Consider the following 21,698-nt stretch of genomic DNA (forward strand, 5'->3'; position numbering starts at 1 on the left):
TGCTCCAAAGATTTCTTTTAGCTCTTGTACTAGCTTAGATACTAGTACGTAGGCGCCGGCCTACAATCTTCTTCTCCTCCAGGTACCACGTTCATCAATTTTCATACTGGATACACTGAAGCACAACACATAATCTGAAAGGCCACATTTCATCCAATTTTCATACTGGACCCAACAACAACATTGAAGCTCATAATCAAACAACCTTCTGAATCACCCAAGCACTAGATCAATACATATACAAGTGAGTTATCAACCAGATCTAGTCCACTAGATCATATAAGGATAAGTCATTATGAACCGGATCCATTCATCTATCAATACTGAAGCTAATCATGATCATTCAATCAATCACTGTTGTTATCATAATACCAGAAACCAGACATCACTTCAAAACCCAGAACACAGCAATGATAAACATGGACAGCTAAATAGATTTCAAGAGAAGTACGCAGCTTCACCCATGTAATGCCTGCGTACAGTACGCACTGTTCCAACTGCGCACCTGCGTACCCACGCACTGTGCCTCATATACCTCCTGCGTACCTGCGCTCTGTGTCCAATGAACTGCCTGCGCACCTCCGCACCTGCAGCGCTTCTGAGCCTGCGTATCTGTGCACCTGCAGCACTTCTGCTCCTACGTATCTCCGCACTTTTCTTTCACTGCACTTGCGTACCTGCGGGTATAGATAATTTCAAGACTTCAAGAATAACCCACACTATCAGATCTACAGATCTGATCATGCGCCGAAGTGATCTCAATCCATCAATAGATTCGCCTTCTCTAGATCTAGACATTACTCCCAAGAGATCATAGTATTTCAGATCTAGCTCCCATAAGATATTCAACCCAAAAACATGCTCAAGCCAAATGATCTCTTTTGCTTTATATAGGCAAGCTCTTCCTCAAATCGTGGATCAATACCACGGGCCGAAACCATAATAACACAATTCCGTCGGCTAAATACCAAGGGTTAAACATAAGAAACCCCACGTGCGCTTTTCTCTGCCTTGAAGTAAGTGAACTGGGGGTACGCACCTCATGAACGGGATAACTGCGGGTATGTACGCACTCTATGTAAGATAGTCCTGCGTGTACGCACCTTCTGTAAGGTGTACCTGCGTACCCCTTATTTTCTTCCAATCTGAGAGGCTACTCATTAATCTTTGCTACTGACTGGTTGTACTGTGATCCATCACCTGTATAGGTTGCCATCAAGGACAACACTTTAGCCATAATGCCAACAATCTCCCCCTTTGGACTTGATGGCAAAGCTTACTAAGAACTTGCCATTTGATTCCTTTGAACTGTCCTGCATCTATGTATTATGTCACATCTGATATCTCTTATGTAGATTCATCTGAATGTATATAAGTGAGATGTTCTTCTAAGAGTGGGTTGCCATCAAGTACAACACATGCATCATAATGCAAACAATCTCCCCCTTTGGACTTGATGGAAACAACACCAAATCACTCTCCCCCTTTGACATCAAGGGCAAAGGGTTATGCTCCCCCTAAGAACATGCTCCCCTTGACTATAAACCAGATCTGCAGAAGTCTCTGAATGAGCTCCCCCTTTGTATATGCCATGGTGCTCCAATCGGATAATGCTCTTTCTAAGAACAAGCTGAAATATCTGCTCTGCTATATAGTGCTGCTCATTCTCAAGCTCCCCCTGACTGTAAGCAAGGTCTGCAAAAAGATGTTATACAAGAAGAACATGACTCTATATATCATAAATGACCTTCCTATCACCAAAAGACTCAATACATACATTCATCACAATGGTGATACAAAAGTTTACATATGATAACATAATTCATCCCAGGCATAGTGGGGAAACATAGGCCGTTACATGAACTGAAGAGATAACTACAATAGAGACACACTATTACATAAAGACCAATCACCTAAGATAAACATCAGCAACAACATTGTATGATCTGCTTCATAGTATCTGTCAACAGCAAGGTACGTCTGCATCAACTCATTCATAACCATCCAGATCTACATGAACCAAGAGTCATCAAATGGAAGCATCTGCATCAATCAACATATGTACGAAACAACCTATCATCATATAGGTAAGATCTCATCATCATCATGTCTCCAACAATGCAACTTTGAATAGTCAATCATGAATCCAGCCAACAATCCTCATCCATATATGTGCCAAGAACAATAAAGACTCCATGCAAGCATCATTAGAGAATCAACCACAATTCTGATCCAAGAACCATGTGAACAACTCATAACCAAAGCAAGATGAATCATAAGCATCATCACCAAGGACCATAATGCCAACAATGCATTAAGAACATATGCTCCCCCTAAACTGGTGCCATCTGTCAGATCTTATCAAAAAGTCAGCCAATAAATGCCTTAAGACAGGTACGCAGTTTTTCTTTATCTGTCCTGCGTCGCTACGCACTTCACCTTCTGCTCCCTTGCGTACACCCGTAGAGATCCTTCTGCTACACTGCATATATACGCAGAAAATCTTCTATTACAGTGCGTACACACACACCTGTTCCACAAGTTGAGCTACGTACCACACGCACATTTTCTTCTATCGCGCCGTGTATTCTACTGTAGCCACGCACCCAAGATACTATCACACTGCGTACTTTTACTGTGCGTACGCATCTGAACCTCTGTCGCACTGCGTACCCACGCAATTCTTCTTCTTCTGCTCTGCGTACCCACACAGTTCTCCTTCTTCTGCTCTGCTTACCCACGCAGCTGCACCGTTAATCACCTGCGTACCTCTGATTAGGGCTGAATTGGCAGTTCACCAGTGTGCCACAGTTAGTCAGATGCCCAGATCTGCCAGATTCATTTCCAACTTCACTTTGCCTACTTCCTTTCTTCAAATAATCATATACGCGATTGTGCAGTATCCAACTCGCGTATATACGCGACTTCCCTTTATGGAGTTTGCATATGAGATTCAGGACACTGAAGTTTTGTACTTTCAGCTCCCTCTGATTCTGGTATGTCTGTACGTTGTGCTGTGCTACCTTTCTCTGACTGTACTTCCTTTTTCCTCCATATCTTCAAGCGTGATGATGTCATTTTCTCCTTTTGATATGGCGCCCACACTTTGTTGCTGCATTCCTTAGCTATATGTCCAAGCTTGTTACATGCATAACATCTTACATGTTTCATATTCCTCCTGTAACAATCAGTAGCTTTGTGACCAAACATATTGCAAGAAAAGAAATACCCATAAAAGTACCTTGATTGAGATGACCTTTCTGCATAATGGTCTTGAACTCTTCTTCTTCTACATCTAGCTGCAACATGTCCAAGATTATGACATGCATAAAATTCAACATTATTCATAGGAGGAGTAAAGGATTTTCTTTGAGGAATCTCTTTCCTTGGTTGATGATGAGATGGATCTTTCATTTCTTCGTTGATCACTTTAGATTTCTCTTTAGAGTTCCTTGCTTCACCTTGTGAAGTAGATTCACCTTCAACCGATTCATGGAAACCAAGACCAGTCTTTATAGCAGGAGACCTTTGACTACTAAGAATATCATCCAAGACTTTAGAGCTATCTTGAAATCATAAAATATTATCATTTTCTTCTATTTTACCTTTCAAGATATTTACCTCAACCTGAAGCTATTCTTTCTTTTCAAGAGATTGCTTTTTCAAATCTTCTTCAGCTTTTCTTCCTTCTTCCATTTGTTCCCTTAGTTTGAGAATCTCTTTTTCTTGTTCTTCATTCAGATCCTGTTGCATTTGATGAACTCAGAAGGCACATTCCAGCTAGGATTTTAAGCTGATGACTTCACTGTCTTGTTTTTCAATTTCTTGATGTAGATCTTCATTCTGCTTCCTTGATTCTTCAAGATCTCCTTTTAGTGAGAGGATTGTAGCTTCCAGATTTTCATAGTAGCTGGATCTATCCTTGAGTTTCTTGATGGTTGTGCTTCTTTCATTGACTTCTTTTCTTAATGATGTCACTTCATGCTGCAATTTTTGACATTGATCTTCCTTGTCCTTGAGTAGTTTTCTTACCTTGTTTCCTTCTTCTAGTTGGGCCTTCAGTTTGGTAGCTTCTTCTTTGAAGTCACATTCCCTTTTTTTCAATAGATCTTGTTGATCTCTAATTTTGTCTGTCAGCCTTTTAAATTCTGCCTCTATTTGATATCTTTCTTGTTCACCCATAAGAGCAAGTTCAATAGTTTCACTATCACTTCCATCTCTTTCACAAGGAAATATAGTTGGAACATCAGAGGATAACACATTCATACTTGATAATGATTCTGAATCTAATTCTGAATCTGAAGAGCTTCTTATGCCTAATCCCCAATCGATTCTTCCACTGTCATAGTTCTTCTGAGATGGCTTCTTTTTCTTAGATGCTTTCTTCTTAAGCTTCTTTCCCATTGTTCCACAGACCTCCTTCAAGCGATCAAGCTTCTATCAAAGGACCTGCTCTGATACCAATTGTTGGAAATAATACTGAGACTGGGGGGGGTGAATCAGTATTATCACATTAATAAAACTTTTTCATTTCCAAACTCTGATTCCTATATGCTACTTCCACAACTTCTTATGATTAAGTTAATTGATCTTCAATGAGTGCATTATAACATTATCAACCATATTATCAGTTAACAGATGCAGTCACATAAAGTAGATCATCACACATAAGGCACACACATGAACACCATGATATAAGGTGGAAACCCAATGCGGGAGAAAACCACCTGCTGCAAGTCATCTCAATCTTCTTCTTAATAAGAAAATCCTTTTACAATATTTGTACTGGTGCAGTCTTATACCAGTACGGGAGCTACAACCCCCTTTGCTCTTGTACTAGCCGATCCATTTACTAGTACGCAGGCTACTACCTGCTACAATGCTCCAAAGATTTCTTTTAGCTCTTGTACTAGCTTAGATACTAGTACGTAGGCGCCGGCCTACAATCTTCTTCTCTTCCAGGTACCACGTTTCATCAATTTTCATACTGGATACACTGAAGCACAACACATAATCTGAAAGGCCACATTTCATCCAATTTTCATACTGGACCCAACAACAACATTGAAGCTCATAATCAAACAACCTTCTGATTCACCCAAGCACTAGATCAATACATATACAAGTGAGTTATCAACTAGATCTATTCCACCAGATCATATAAGGATAAGTCATTATGAACCAGATCCATTCATCTATCAATACTGAAGCTAATCATGATCATTCAATCAATCACTGTTGTTATCATAATACCAGAAACCAGACATCACTTCAAAACCCAGAACACAGCAATGATAAACATGGACAGCTAAATAGATTTCAAGAGAAGTACGCAGCTTCACCCATGTAATGCCTGCGTACAGTACGCACTGTTCCAACTGCGCACCTGCGTACCCACGCACTGTGCCTCATATACCTCCTGCGTACCTGCGCTCTGTGTCCAATGAACTGCCTGCGCACCTCCGCACCTGCAGCGCTTCTGAGCCTGCGTATCTGCGCACCTGCAGCACTTCTGCGCCTGCGTATCTCCGCACTTTTCTTTCACTGCACTTGCGTACCTGCGGGTATAGATAATTTCAAGACTTCAAGAATAACCCAGACTGTCAGATCTACAGATCTGATCATGCGCCGAAGTGATCTCAATCCATCAGTAGATTCGCCTTCTCTATATCTAGACATTACTCCCAAGAGATCATAGTATTTCAGATCTAGCTCCCATAAGATATTCAACCCAAAAACATGCTCAAGCCAAATGATCTCTTTTGCTTTATATAGGCAAGCTCTTCCTCAAATCGTGGATCAATACCACGGGCCGAAACCATAATAACACAATTCCGTCAGCTAAATACCAAGGGTTAAACATAAGAAACCCCACGTGTGCTTTTCTCTGCCTTGAAGTAAGTGAAATGGGGGTACGCACCTCATGAACGGGATAACTGTGGGTATGTACGCACTCTATGTAAGATAGTCCTGCGTGTATGCACCTTCTGTAAGGTGTACTTGTGTACCCCTTATTTTCTTCCAATCTGAGAGGCTACTCATTAATCTTTGCTACTGACTGGTTGTACTGTGATCCATCACCTGTATAGGTTGCCATCAAGGACAACACTTTAGCCATAATGTCAACAATCTCCCCCTTTGGACTTGATGGCAAAGCTTACTAAGAACTTGCCATTTGATTCCTTTGAACTGTCCTGCATCTATGTATTATGTCACATCTGATATCTCTTCTGTAGATTCATCTGAATGTATATATGTGAGATGTTCTTCTAAGAGTGGGTTGCCATCAAGTACAACACATGCATCATAATGCCAACAATCTCCCCCTTTGGACTTGATGGCAACAACACCAAATCACTCTCCCCCTTTGACATCAAGGGCAAAGGATTATGCTCCCCCTAAGAACATGCTCCCCTTGACTATAAACCAGATCTGCTGAAGTCTCTGAATGAGCTCCCCCTTTGTATATGCCATGGTGCTCCAATCGGATAATGCTCTTTCTGAGAACAAGCTGAAATATCTGCTCTGCTATATAGTGCTGCTCATGCTCAAGCTCCCCCTGACTGTAAGCAAGGTCTGCAAAAAGATGTTCTACAAGAAGAACATGGCTCTATATATCATAAATGACCTTCCTATCACCAAAAGACTCAATACATACATTCATCACAATGGTGATACAAAAGTTTACATATGATAACATCATTCATCCCAGGCATAGTGGGGAAACATAGGCCGTTACATGACCTGAAGAGATAACTACAATAGAGACACACTATTACATAAAGACCAATCACCTAAGATAAACATCAGCAACAACATCGTATGATCTGCTTCATAGTATCTGTCAACAGCAAAGTACGTCTGCATCAACTCATTCATAACCATCCAGATCTACATGAACCAAGAGTCATCAAATGGAAGCATCTGCATCAATCAACATATGTACGAAACAACCTATCATCATATAGGTAAGATCTCATCATCATCATGTCTCCAACAATGCAACTTTGAATAGTCAATCATGAATCCAGCCAACAATCCTCATCCATATATGTGCCAAGAACAATAAAGACTCCATGCAAGCATCATTAGAGAATCAACCACATATTTGATCCAAGAACCATGTGAACAACTCATAACCATAGCAAGATGAATCATAAGCATCATCACCAAGGACCATAATGCCAACAATGCATTAAGAACATATGCTCCCCCTAAACTGGTGCCATCTATCAGATCTTATCAAAAAGTCAGCCAATAAATGCCTTAAGATAGGTACGCAGTTTTTCTTTATTTGTCCTGCGTCACTACGCACTTCACCTTCTACTCCCTTGCATACACCTGCAGAGATCCTTCTACTGCACTGCGTATATACGCAGAAAATCTTCTATTACAGTGCGTACACACGCACCTGTTCCATCAGTTGCGCCGCATACCACACGCACCTTTTCTTCTATCACGCCGCGTACTTCTATTGTAGCCACGCACCCAAGATACTATCGCGCTGCGTACTTTTACTGTGCGTACGCATCTGAACCACTGTCGCACTACGTACCCACGCAATTCTTCTTCTTCTGCTCTGCGTACCCACGTAGTTCTCCTTCTTCTGCTCTGCTTACCCACGCAGTTGCACCGTTAATCACCTACGTACCTCTGATTAGGGCCGAAGTGGCAGTTCACCAATGTGCCACAGTTAGTCAGATGCTCAGATCTGCCAAATTCATTTCCAACTTCACTTTGCCTACTGCCTTTCTTCAAATAATCATATACGCGATTGTGCAGTATCCAACTCGCGTATATACGCGACTTCCCTTTATGGAGTTTGCATATGAGATTCAGGACACTGAAGTTTTGTACTTTCAGCTCCCTCTGATTCTGGTATGTCTGTACGTTGTGCTGTGCTACCTTTCTCTGACTGTACTTCCTTTTTCCTCCATATCTTCAAGCGTGATGATGTCATTTTCTTCTTTTGATATGGTGCCCACACTTTGTTGCTGCATTCCTTAGCTATATGTCCAAGCTTGTTACATGCATAACATCTTATATGTTTCATATTCCTCCTGTAACAATCAGTAGCTTTGTGACCAAACATATTGCAAGCAAAGCAATATCCATAAAATTACCTTGATTGAGATGACCTTTCTGCATAATGGTCTTGAACTCTTCTTCTTCTACATCTAGCTGCAACATGTCCAAGATTATGACATACATAACATTCAACATTATTCATAGGAGGAGTAAAGGATTTTCTTTGAGGAATCTCTTTCCTTGGTTGATGATGAGATGGATCTTTCATTTCTTCGTTGATCACTTTAGATTTCTCTTTAGAGTTCCTTGCTTCACCTTGTGAAGTAGATTCACCTTCAACCGATTCATGGAAACCAAGACCAGTCTTTATAGCTGGAGACCTTTGACTACTAAGAATATCATCCAAGACTTTAGAGCTATCTTGAAATCGTAAAATATTATCCTTTTCTTCTATTTTACCTTTCAAGATATTTACCTCAACCTGAAGCTTTTCTTCCTTTTCAAGAGATTGCTTTTTCAAATCTTCTTCAGCTTTTCTTCCTTCTTCCATTTGTTCCCTTAGTTTGAGAATCTCTTTTTCTTGTTCTTCATTCAGATCCTGCTGCATTTGATGAACTCGGAAGGCACATTCCAGCTGGGATTTTAAGCTAATGACTTCACTGTCTTGTTTTTCAATTGCTTGATGTAGATCTTCATTCTGCTTCCTTGATTCTTCAAGATCTCCTTTTAGTGAGAGGATTGTAGCTTCCAGATTTTCATAGTAGCTGGATCTATCCTTGAGTTTCTTGATGGTTGTGTTTCTTTCATTGACTTCTTTTCTTAATGATGTCACTTCATGCTGCAATTTTTGACATTGATCTTCCTTGTCCTTGAGTAGTTTTCTTACCTTGTTTCCTTCTTCTAGTTGGGCCTTCAGTTTGGTAGCTTCTTCTTTGAAGTCACATTCCCTTTTGTTCAATAGATCTTGTTGATCTCTAATTTTGTCTGTCAGCCTTTTAAATTCTGCCTCTATTTGATATCTTTCTTGTTCACCCATAAGAGCAAGTTCAGTAGTTTCACTATCACTTCCATCTCTTTCACAAGGAAATATAGTTGGAACATCAGAGGATAACACATTCATACCTGATAATGATTCTGAATTTGATTCTGAATCTGAAGAGCTTCTTATGCCTAATCCCCAATCGATTCTTCCACTGTCATAGTTCTTCTGAGATGACTTCTTTTTCTTAGATGCTTTCTTCTTAAGCTTCTTTCCCATTGTTCCACGGATCTCCTTCAAGCGATCAAGCTTCTATCAAAGGACCTGCTCTGATACCAATTGTTGGAAATAATACTGAGAGGGGGGGGGTGTGAATCAGTATTATCACATTAATAAAACTTTTTCATTTCCAAACTCTGATTCATATATGCTACTTCCACAACTTCTTATGATTAAGTTAATTGATCTTCAATGAGTGCATTAGAACATTATCAACCATATTATCAGTTAACAGATGCAGTAACATAAAGTAGATCATCACACATAAGGCACACACATGAACACCATGATATAAGGTGGAAACCCAATGCCGGAGAAAACCACCTGCTGCAAGTCATCTCAATCTTCTTCTTAATAAGAAAATCCTTTTACAATATTTGTACTGGTGCAGTCTTATACCAGTACGGGAGCTACAACCCCCTTTGCTCTTGTACTAGCCGATCCATTTACTAGTACGCAGGCTGCTACCTGCTACAATGCTCCAAAGATTTCTTTTAGCTCTTGTACTAGCTTAGATACTAGTACGTAGGCGCCGGCCTACAATCTTCTTCTCCTCCAGGTACCACGTTTCATCAATTTTCATACTGGATACACTGAAGCACAACACATAATCTGAAAGGCCACATTTCATCCAATTTTCATACTGGACCCAACAACAACATTGAAGCTCATAATCAAGCAACCTTCTGAATCACCCAAGCACTAGATCAATACATATACAAGTGAGTTATCAACTAGATCTAGTCCACCAGATCATATAAGGATATGTCATTATGAACCGGATCCATTCATCTATCAATACTAAAGCTAATCATGATCATTCAATCAATCACTGCTGTTATCATAATACCAGAAACCAGACATCACTTCAAAACCCAGAACACAGCAATGATAAACATGGACAGCTAAATAGATTTCAAGAGAAGTATGCAGCTTCACCCATGTAATGCCTGCATACAATACGCACTGTTCCAACTGCGCACCTGCGTACCCACGCACTGTGCCTCATATACCTCCTACGTACCTGCGCTCTGTGTGCAATGAACTGCCTGCGCACCTCCACACCTGCAGCGCTTCTGAGCCTGCGTATCTGCACACCTGCAGCACTTCTGCGCCTGCGTATCTCCGCACTTTTCTTTCATTGCACTTGCGTACCTGCGGGTATAGATAATTTCAAGACTTCAAGAATAACCCACACTATCAGATCTACAGATCTGATCATGCGCTGAAGTGATCTCAATCCATTAGTAGATTCGCCTTCTCTAGATCTAGACATTACTCCCAAGAGATCATAGTATTTCAGATCTAGCTCCCATAAGATATACAACCCAAAAACATGCTCAAGCCAAATGATCTCTTTTGCTTTATATAGGCAAGCTCTTCCTCAAATCGTGGATCAATACCACGGGCCGAAACCATAATAACACAATTCTGTCGGCTAAATACCAAGGGTTAAACATAAGAAACCCCACGTGTGCTTTTCTCTGCCTTGAAGTAAGTGAACTGGGGGTACGCACCTCATGAACGGGATAACTGCGGGTATGTACGCACTCTATGTAAGATAGACCTGCGTGTACGCACCTTCTGTAAGGTGTACCTGCGTACCCCTTATTTTCTTCCAATCTGAGAGGCTACTCATTAATCTTTGCTACTGACTGGTTGTACTGTGATCCATCACCTGTATAGGTTGCCATCAAGGACAACACTTTAGCCATAATGCCAACAATCTCCCCCTTTGGACTTGATGGCAAAGCTTACTAAGAACTTGCCATTTGATTCCTTTGAACTGTCCTGCATCTATGTATTATGTCACATCTGATATCTCTTCTGTAGATTCATCTGAATGTATATAAGTGAGATGTTCTTCTAAGAGTGGGTTGCCATCAAGTACAACACATGCATCATAATGCCAACACATGTCTTTGACAATCCTTGGATATTGAGCATCCAAGTCAATGACATTCACTCCTTGTGCCTCTTCATGATCAACAAGGACAAAATCTCTCTCTTGCCCATCACTAGGAACCTTCTCATGCATCGTTTTCTTACCTTTACCTTTGCCCTTGTGTTGTTGCCCAACCTGTACCTGTTTAGCTGAAGAAGACGGCAAAGCCCCTTCTACTCCTTGTGGAGATAGCATTTGCTTGTAGCCTCTTTAATGACAGCTAGTGACAAAGTGAATGTGACTCCAGCAAGGTGTACCTCAATGTTATCCAAATGTGTTGAAAACAACCTTTCTAATTCATGATGAGATTTAACCCTTTCTACCATTTCACAGAAACTGAAACATGACTGATGTCTAAAACAAGAAATGGCAAATGGGCAGGCTTGCAGCTTCCTCAAACTAGTGGGCTCCTCTCTAATATGTTTTCCTCCCTTATGAGGCTTTCTACCCTGTGTGCCTCTCTCCCTGGAACTGTTGCTGATCCGAATCGAATCCACAAAAACCTTGACTGTATCAAGTTGAACAAATCCTTGAAAATTCCAAAACAGCGATCAAAAACGCCTTGAACCAGTGGCAATGGCCGCCAACGTAGAACGACGAGGACCTCGGTCAAAGCGCGCTGATCGAGGCCCATGGAGACTGCGCAGGTGGTCAAAGTAGCCCCTGGGAGCCCCAGATCGGGCAAATAGGGCCAAAATGGAAGAGCCTTAAGCACCCGCTCACGTTGGGAGACGGAGAACTACGGGCAGAGAAACAAAAAGCGCTAAAGGACAAAGGTGGGACCCGCACTCTAGAAAACTAGCGGTATTGATCGGGGCACCCTTGAACGGTAAGAGGTTTTGGAAGAGAACATAGCGATCCCACTTAGCAATCAACACGTGGTAGCGGAGGTGAGAGAAAAACTGCCATGATCGCACGCTATCGCTCAAGCAAGTCAACCACGCTCAATGTGCGTATGACGTTGGATCTGGAGGAACCCAAATCGGATGGCTGAGATTGTGCCCGATGGAGGAAGCGGAATCAACAGGGGATTAAGCCGTGTTCTAAAGGGATTTTGAGTCCATTTGACCGCCACGGTGGAGAAAGAACACATACCCGACGTAATGGAAGAAACGAACCGACAAAGCATGCTGGCACCAGTTAGATGGAGACACGTGGCCACTTCCTGAGCGTTCATGCTGACGCCGAATAGAGAACTCCAAGAACAGCTGCAGAAGGTGAATCAATGCAGGTGGGAGAGGAACCGAACAGGCATAGGGATCGAATGACTAAAGCCATGAATAGAAACAACTGGAACAGAGACAAAAAGGGAAAGACAAAGAGAAGAGTAGAGTTAATTGGAAACCCGAATTGAGAGGAGTCCAAGCAACTAAGAGGGACAGGAACATAGAGAGCAGTAAAGCCAAGCAGAGGAGACAGAGGGCCGAGTTAACCACAGGCAGCATCGAGCACCAGAGAGCTTGAAGATTCAAGCCTTCCCATAGAGGAATCTGTTTGGACTGAGCATCACATTTGGCTCTTTCCACTGTAGGCCAAGGGTCGCAGAGCTGGTAGGAAGAAAAAGAGTCTGTGAACTTTGAGTGGCTTGGGGAATCCAAGAACCACCCTGCCAAGCAAAATCTGCTTCGGGAGAACTCATATTGAGTCCATGTATTGTAATTTCTCTGTTGTAAGACGCAATAAAACAAGGCCACCATTGAATTTGGACCAGAGACGTAGCCCTAGAGAATAGGGTGAACTCCTTATTAAAAATCGTTTGTGTCTTTGTGTTTCTTACTGTATTTCTCTGCTGTCTTTCCACTTATTTTCTGTGTATTGGCAATCTGATCGATCTGTTGTTTCAATAACACAGAACACACACACCAGCACATGAGTCTGTAATACCTTTTTGTTTAATAAATCTTCAACTGAGGTCACTCATAGGGTGATTATCAGATCAAGTGGTATCAGAGCTCTAGGCTGTAAGGTTAGACAAGCTTGTGTTGGTTTCACTGTGAATGCTCACTAGATCAAAGCTCAAATTAGGAGAAGGAGAGTTGGTGGAAACTAATCCTGAAATTGGGAGAGTCTATTCTCGGAAGACAATATCAGAGGAAGGTTCTATAGGGCCAGACCCTCAATTCATAGAAAGTTTCCTAGCTATAAATTCTATGGTAGAGGAAATGTATAGAGACTTTAGAAAGCATAGGGATGAAAATTCATCAAGTTCTCAACAAGATAAAGAAGAAGATGAGTCTCATTCCCATGACTCTAAAGGAAAGGGGAAAGAGGAAAGCTTTCTCACACCTCCTAATAGCCCTGTGCATAATAAGAAAGCATCTTTGATTAAGTTAGATGTTAAATTTGATTTGCCTATATATGATGGAGAGCTAAATGTTGAAAATTTGGACAATTGGATTAAACAAATTGATGTGTATTGCAGAGTACAGAACATAGACTCAGACAAGAGTAAGATTTAGCTGGCAAGCCTACGCCTAGGAGGCACTGCCTTGGTTTGGTGGGAAGGAAGAACCCAACCTGATATGAAGAAGCATGGTAATACCATCTCTATTTGGAGTGAATTTGTTGCTGCAATCAAAAAGCAGTTCTATCCATTGGCCTACATGCAACAAGCCATGATGAGTTGGCAAACTTTTTGACAGTTGAAAGGGCAAAGTGTACAAGGGTATACTCAAGAGTTCAGAAAGAGAGCCTTGATGTTGAGTATCTCATTAGACTCACCAGAGACTCTTCTGAAGTACATTGGTGGTCTACATAGCTACATGAGGCATACCATCCTCATGTTTAATCCCAGTAGTATAGATGAGGTATCTGTACAAGCTACTCATCTAGAAGCTAGAGGAAAGAATGGAAATCCAGAAGTTGGGGGACCATCCCAACCCACTGTAAGCAAGAGCAAGGAGAAAAGGAAGTAGAAGTGGAAAGCAAGGAAAGCTAACACTGCACAAAAAGGCAAAGCTTCATGTACTCAGTGTAAAAAGGAGGGGCATGATGATGAGCACTGTTGAATTCTGCATCCAGAGTTGAGACCTAAGAAGTCTGAGGGCAAGAAGAAGAAGACTGCTGCAGCTATTCAGAAAGATTTGGGGTCAGACTCGGGAGATGAAACAATCATTGCAGCCACAGGTATAAAAGGTAAGAATTCTGAAGCATCTACTAGTAATTCTGCTCAATCTGTTATTGATGAAGAACATGAGAGAAAAAGACATGAGCTTTTCCATATTCGAGTTGTTTCCAAAAATCAAAAGATTGATACTTTGTTTGATATTGGCTCACAAGTAAATCTAATTTCTGAAGCAATTGTAAAGAAATTGGGATTAGAAACTACACCTCATAAGAAGCCATACCCATTAGGATGGTTGAATGATAAAGCACGACTACAAGTGACTAGATAGTGCAAACTCAAGTTTTCTTTTGGGTCAGCATTTGTAGATGAGGTTGAGTTAGATGTAATTCCTTTGGATATATGTGGAATTGTTTTAGGAAGTCCCTACTTGTATGATAGAAAAGCTATTTTCTATAGAGCTGAGAACAAGTATCTACTTGTTAAAGATGGAATCGAATACTTTGTAAGGGCTCATATGCTCAAGAATAACTATACTCTCATCAACTTAGGACAGATGAAAAGAATGATAAATTCGTACAAATAGTTCTTACTAATGGTTGTAAAGGAAAATAAATTTGATAAAACCAATATATTTGGGGGCTGTAATGATGATTAGCAAGCTGATATAGAAAAGATTGTTTCAGAGTATGATGTCTTATTTCAAGAACCTAAAGGTATGCCACCCAAAAAGGGAATAGTACATGATATTATTTTGCAACAAGATGTTCCTTTGCCTAACATTGGGATGTACAGGTTGTCTGCTTTAGAGAATGATGAAATCAAGAAGCAGGTGCAGTAGTTGCTTGAGAAAAGGTTTATCAGGCCTAGCACATCACCATGTGGGTCACCCATCGTCTTGCTGAGAAAGAAATATGGCTCGTGGAGAATGTGCATTGATTACCGAGCACTAAATAAGATAACAATAAAAAATCGTTATCCCCTTCCTCGCATAGATGATCTTTTAGATCAATTGAAGGAAGTTGTTTATTTCACCAAGCTGGATTTGCATAGTGGATACCATCAGGTCAGAGTTGCAGAGCAAGATGCATGGAAAACTGCTTTCAAAACAAAGCAGGGATTGTATGAATGGTTGGTTATGCCTTTTGGCCTAACTAATGCTCCTGCTACTTTCATGAGATTAATGAATGATGTACTCAGACCTTTTCTTGATGATTTTGTTATTGTGTATCTGGATGACATTCTGATTTTTAGTAAAACGTGGGAAGAACATTTAAAGCATGTTAAGCAGAAATTAGATGTTTTGAGAAGAGAAAAACTTTATGTTAAACTCTCCAAATGTGAATTTGGAAAAACCTCTCTAAATTATTTGGTTCACATAGTAGGGGGAGGCAAATTGAAAATAGATCCCTCTAAAGTGGCAGTCACTGTAAACTGGCCTAAACCCTAGTCTACTACAGAAGTGAGAAGCTTCTTAGGAGCAACACAATATTGGAGGAAGTTCATTTCAAATTTTTCCTCAATTGTAGCTCCCTTACATGCTTTGACAGGATTGAACAAGGTGTTTCAGTGGGGAGGCAAATAGCAGAAAGCCTTCGACACCTTGAAAGAAAAGATTAGTACAACACCTATACTAGCGCTGCCAGATCTACAAAGACCATTTGAGATCCAAACTGATGGCAGTGACTATGCCATGGGAGCAGTGTTGACACAACACGGTAAACCCATATGTTATCATTCTGAGACTTTTAATCTTGTAGTAGTTAACTATCCTACCTATGATAAAGAATTGTATGCATTAGTTCAGAGTGTGAAAAAGTGGAAACATTACTTAATGGGCAAAGAAACAATAATACACACTGATCATCAGCCACTTCAATATCTACACTCCCAAACTAAGTTGCAACAATCAAGACATTACAGATAGATGGGTTTTCTACAACAGTTTCATTTAGTCATTAGATATAAGAAGGGCATACATAACAAGGTTGCAGATATGTTATCGAGACCCATTATAAATGCATCTACCATACTTAAGCATAACTCTGTGCTGCATGAAAGCTACATAGAACAGTATGCTCAGGATATGGACTTTAAAGATGTATATGCAACTTTGAGTCAAGGCAAAAGAGTAGAAGAATTGGACTATCATGTGAAGGACCGACTCTTATATCATTGTGGGAAACTCTGCTTTCCACAAATTGAGAGAGTAAAGATAATTAGGGAAGCAGACACTTCTTTGATATTAGGTCACTTTGGGGTAAGTAAAACAGTTGCATAGCTGCAAAGGTTCTACTATTGGCTGAAAATGAATGAAACAATTTCTAGATATGTGAAGGGATGTGCTATGTGTGCTAAAAGCAAGCCCAGCAATAGAAAACTAGGCTTGTACACTCCATTGCCAGTTCCTTCTCACCCTTGGGAAAGCATTTCAATGGATTTTGTTGGAGGACTGCCCACATCTAGGAAAGGTCATGATTATCTATATGTTGTTGTGGACTTGTGTTATGTGCAGCATGCTTACAATAGAGCCAAACACTCTTCTACATATAGATCTGCTTTTGAGACCTGCTTTGGTTTCGTACCGATCTCCTTTGGATTTTGTCTTTAGTAAAGATACCATGGTTGATAGACACAGTGATGTGGATAAGGCAACTAGGTTCATTGAACAGATCCAGGAGATCCACCAGGCAGTATAGGAACAGCTGGAAAAGAGCCAATCCAAGTACAAGGCTAGGCATGATAAGCATCAGATGGAGCATAGTTTTCAAGTTGGAGACCAATTCTGGCTCTATATCATCAAGGACAGGATGCAAGGTGAAGGTAAAAATATAAAACCTATCAGGTATGGACCCTTCAGGATACTTGAGAAGGTTGGTGAAAATGCCTTCCGCCTTGAGCCACCAGCTTACATGCACATCTACTCAGTCATAAATGTAGACTGTTTGAGGTTGTTTGAACCTTCAATGATTGAGGACCCTAAAGAGCAGAGTCAATTACCTTCTGTTGACGACCTGCTACCTAAATATCTTAATGAGCTGTAGGAAGATACAGTGCTGGACAGGAAGGTAAGGACGATGCGTAGTGGATAAGTGGAATACATCGGGATTGGGCTTAAAGGTTCGAAGCCGAGTAGTGCGAAGTGGATTGAGATTGGACAAGTGAGACAGCAGTTTCCTCACTTAGTCAATGCTTGAAAAAAACCAACTTTTGGCGGTCCAAAAGCTTCTTCAGTAGGGCGGTCGTGATCCGAATCAGATCCACAAAAGACTGTCAAGAACCTTGACTGTATCGAGTTGAACAAATCCTTGAAAATTCCAAAACAGCGATCAAAAATGCCTTGAACCAGTGGTAATGGCCGCCAACGTAGAACGATGAGGACCTCAGTCAAAGCGCACTGACTAAGGGCCATGGAGACTGCGTAGGAGGTCAAAGTAGCCCCTGGGAGCCCCAGATCGGGAAAAGGAGGCGATTTTGATGCATGATTAGCATCGCTGGGCAAATAGGGCCACAATGGAAGAGCCTTAAGCACTCGGTCACATTTGGAGACGGAGAACCGCGGGCGGAGAAACAAAAAGTTCTAAAGGATAAAGGCAGGACCCGCATTCTGGAAAACCGGTGGTATTGATTGGGGCACCCTTGAACGGTAAGAGGTTTTGAAAGAGAGTGGAGTTATCCCACTCAGCGATCGACACATGGTAGCGGAGGTGAGAGAAAAATTGCCATGATCGCGCGCTATCAGTCGACCAAGTCAACTGTGCTCGACATGCATATGACGTTGGATCTGGAGGAGCCCAAATCAGATGATTGAGATTGCGCCCGATGGAGGAAGCAGAATCGACAGGGGATTAAGCCGCATTCTAAAGGGATTTGGAGTCCGTTTGACCGCCACGGTGGAGAAAGAATGCATACCCAGTGTAACGGAAGAAACAAACCGAGGAAGCATGATGGTACCAGTTAGATAGAGACACGTGGCCACTTCCCAAGCGTTCATGCTGACGCCGAACAAGGAACTCCAAGCGCAGTTGCAGAAGGTGAATCGACGCAAGCGGGAGAGGAAAGGGATCTTATAACTAAAGCCATGAATAGAGACAGTCGGAACAGAGACAAAAAGGGAGAGACAGAGAGAAGAGAAGAGTTAATTGGAAACCCAAATTGAGAGGAGTCCAAGCAACTAAGAGAGACAGTGAACACAGAGAGCAGTAAAGCCAAGCAAAGGAGACAAAGGGTCGAGCTGACCACAGGCAGCATCGAGCACCAGAGAGCTTGAAGATTCAAGCCTTCCCATAGAGGAATCTATCCAGACTGAGCATCACATTTGGCTCTTTCCACTGTAGACCAAGGGTCACAGAGTTGGTAGGAAGAAAAAGAGTCTGTGAACTCTGAGTGGCTTGGGGAATCCAAGAACCACCCTGCCAAGCAAAATCTGCTTCGGGAGAACTCATATTGAGTCCCTGTATTGTAATTTCTCTGCTGTAAGACACAATAAAAAAAGGCCACCACTGAAGCTAGACCGGAGACGTAGCCCTGGAGAATAGGGTGAACTCCTTATTAAAAATTATTTGTGTCTTTGTGTTGCTTACTGTATTTCTCTGTTGTCTTTCCACTTATTTTCTGTGTATTGGCAATCTGATCGATCTGTTTTTTCAATAACACAGAACACACACACCAGCACATGAGTCTGTAATACCTTTTTGTTTAATAAATCTTTAACTGAAGTCACTCATAGGGTGATTATCAGATCAGTCACTAAGGGTTTCATCTTCCAATTCATACTCACTATCCCTCTCCATTGTTTTACAACTATTTCTCTTGTGGTGAATGAAGAGATAGGGTGAATGGATATAAGATGAGTATGAAGAGATTTTAATAGGAAAATAGGTGAGGGTGAACAGGAGTGGGAATGGGATTTAGGGAGTGAGTAGGGTTAGTGAATAGTGTAGGGTTTTGGGAATAGTGTAGGGTTTGGGGTATATGTATAGGGTTTGGGAATTGGGGAGAATGTATGAGGGAATGATGTTTTGGGAATAATATATAAGGGGATGGGGTTTAGGGAACCACAAATAAATGATATAGGATAGCAGTAATGAGTGAGTTTTTAAAATATATGGGACAATTAGTGAAAATTAGGGTTTGATTTTTTGAGAGACAAAACCACCCAAGACTGATGCAACAATCTCTTTTCAACAAGAATGATGTTGTTACTTACTTGCAAAAAGGAAATGGAGAAGTTTTGAGTTGAATTGATGCAATTTGCAATGATCTAAAGCCTAACTACCAGGTGCGTAGCACACTCACCCTGGTGCGTAGTGCCAGTTCAAAATTATATTGCAAGAAAAGCCCAGGTGTGTAACGCCACTTCTATGCGTAGCACTGAACTTTGGTGCATAGTGCCGTTTTGCAAACCACGTTTGGAGGCCTTCCTGGTCTTCAAATTGGGTGTGTGATAGCTCATTGGAAAGCTTATTGAGTCTACTTTCTAGAAAACCTTGCATTTTCTAATTTGGAGTTTATTTGCACTGTCAAAAGTCCAATCTCCCAAGACTGTTCAAAATGTGCAGAATGAGGTTACCAAAATGCAGAGTGCTGTTGCGGTCAAATTTTGAAGGTCTTCCTCAACTCCAAATTGAGCTCATGATAGCTCATTTGAAATATCTTCGTGTCTAGTTATCATTTAACTCCTTAAGCAAGTCATTTGACCAACCAGGCTAGGAGAAATCTTGATTTTCCCAATGTCACTCTAGAGGTGCATTAACTCTCTTGAGGCAACTTGTATTTTTGACATTTCTCTAAAACCATGACACCCGTGTAAAAAGTGAAGGATATTTTTCTTCCTTGGCCTATTTTGGACAAAAGACTATCTCACGTTTTCCAAATTCATTTTTTCTTGCTCAGAAACTAAAACTCTAGGAGAGGGAAATGTGCCTTACCTAAGCACAACTGAAGCACAACAAGGTGTAAAATGACCCATTGGAACCTGAAATGATGATGAAAATTTTTTGAATGATGGTACACTCAGCTGAATGGTGACATGGACCGACACTTGGAAAACTTTGAAAGGAGTGAAAACAAATCCTAGACCTAATACCTAGTGACCAAATTTTACTTGAAGACTCACTGAAATGACAAAATTTGAATTTGACACCCTAAAACCACTTTGTAAGAGCATGTTTGATCGCTGGTGGAAGGCTTCAAATACTGACACTAACATTGGCTCCATTGGGGATGGTAGCTCCTTGGAAGTGCCAAGAACACCGTAGACCAAGTATCCTTATCCATTGGGCAGTGAGGCCAAAACTCAAATTGAAATGCATGACTGTAAATTGACAACTTGACGACTCAAACTGACTTTTGCACAACTAAAAACTAACTCGATACTAAAACACAACTGCAAACTAGAAAATGTGCTCAAAATGGAGCTTATTCAATAAAACCTACTCTAACTATTTCATTCATCACCTGATCAAGTGAAATGAAACAACCAAGTAAGAATTCTGGTTTTTGTTTGAATTCTCTGCAAGTTCTTTCTTATGAAAATGTTGTGTTGTACAACAACCCCCCATTTCTAAAAACTTTTACACAAATTTTTTAATTAGAAATGGGTCCCTTTTTAAATAAACTTAGTGGGATTTGTGATTTGATAAATAAAACTGGTATTGACCTCATTATAAGAAAAACCTTTATCAAAAGGCCTGATGTAATTAATTCATTTTATAAAGCCTTTTGAATAAAGTATAAAGTGTTCCTTTCAAAAAACATCATAAATAATTCTACATTGTGATAAAGCGATCGGAGATCACATATCGCAATGACAAAGGGATACACATAAAAGGTCCTCACGAAATCCGCCGATCCGATAAAGTTAATCGCAATCAGCAATTGGAGGTATCACATGACAAAGAGCTAAAGCACAAGACAAACCCCCGATTACAATTAATAAATAAGGTGCGCATCTCAAGAATAAATCATTTGCGAAATGATTTGCATGCATAAGTCTTTTAAAAATTAATAAATCAAACCAATTCAATGAAAACATACTCCACCTTATTATAATATCAATTTATCACAATCAGAGATATTTGTATCAAGTGATGAAGCCTCGCCTTTTTGAAACTCTCGATTGTGATTTGTTATTTATCACTAATCGTCGATCGGGGAAATCCAAAGACACACTTGAGATAATCATTCAGCATATGATCAATGAGACGGGTATTTATGGTATTTATTCATCGAGATTGGCGGCTTGAATGGCTATTAATTTCACAGTTAAGAGTAAATCCTTCAAAGATTTCACTCGTGGTGGTTCTTAATTGCGTCTGAATTATCATATGTCAATTGCCTTAATTCTGTTCATTTTCATATTGGCTTTCAGCGGCAATATCCCTGTGTTATGGTTTGTAATT

The sequence above is a fragment of the Pinus tabuliformis genome, chromosome 2_2 (genome assembly GCF_031772625.1).
Source record: "Pinus tabuliformis cultivar Carrire ecotype Pingquan chromosome 2_2, CPIR1, whole genome shotgun sequence".
Lineage (NCBI taxonomy): Eukaryota > Viridiplantae > Streptophyta > Pinopsida > Pinales > Pinaceae > Pinus > Pinus tabuliformis.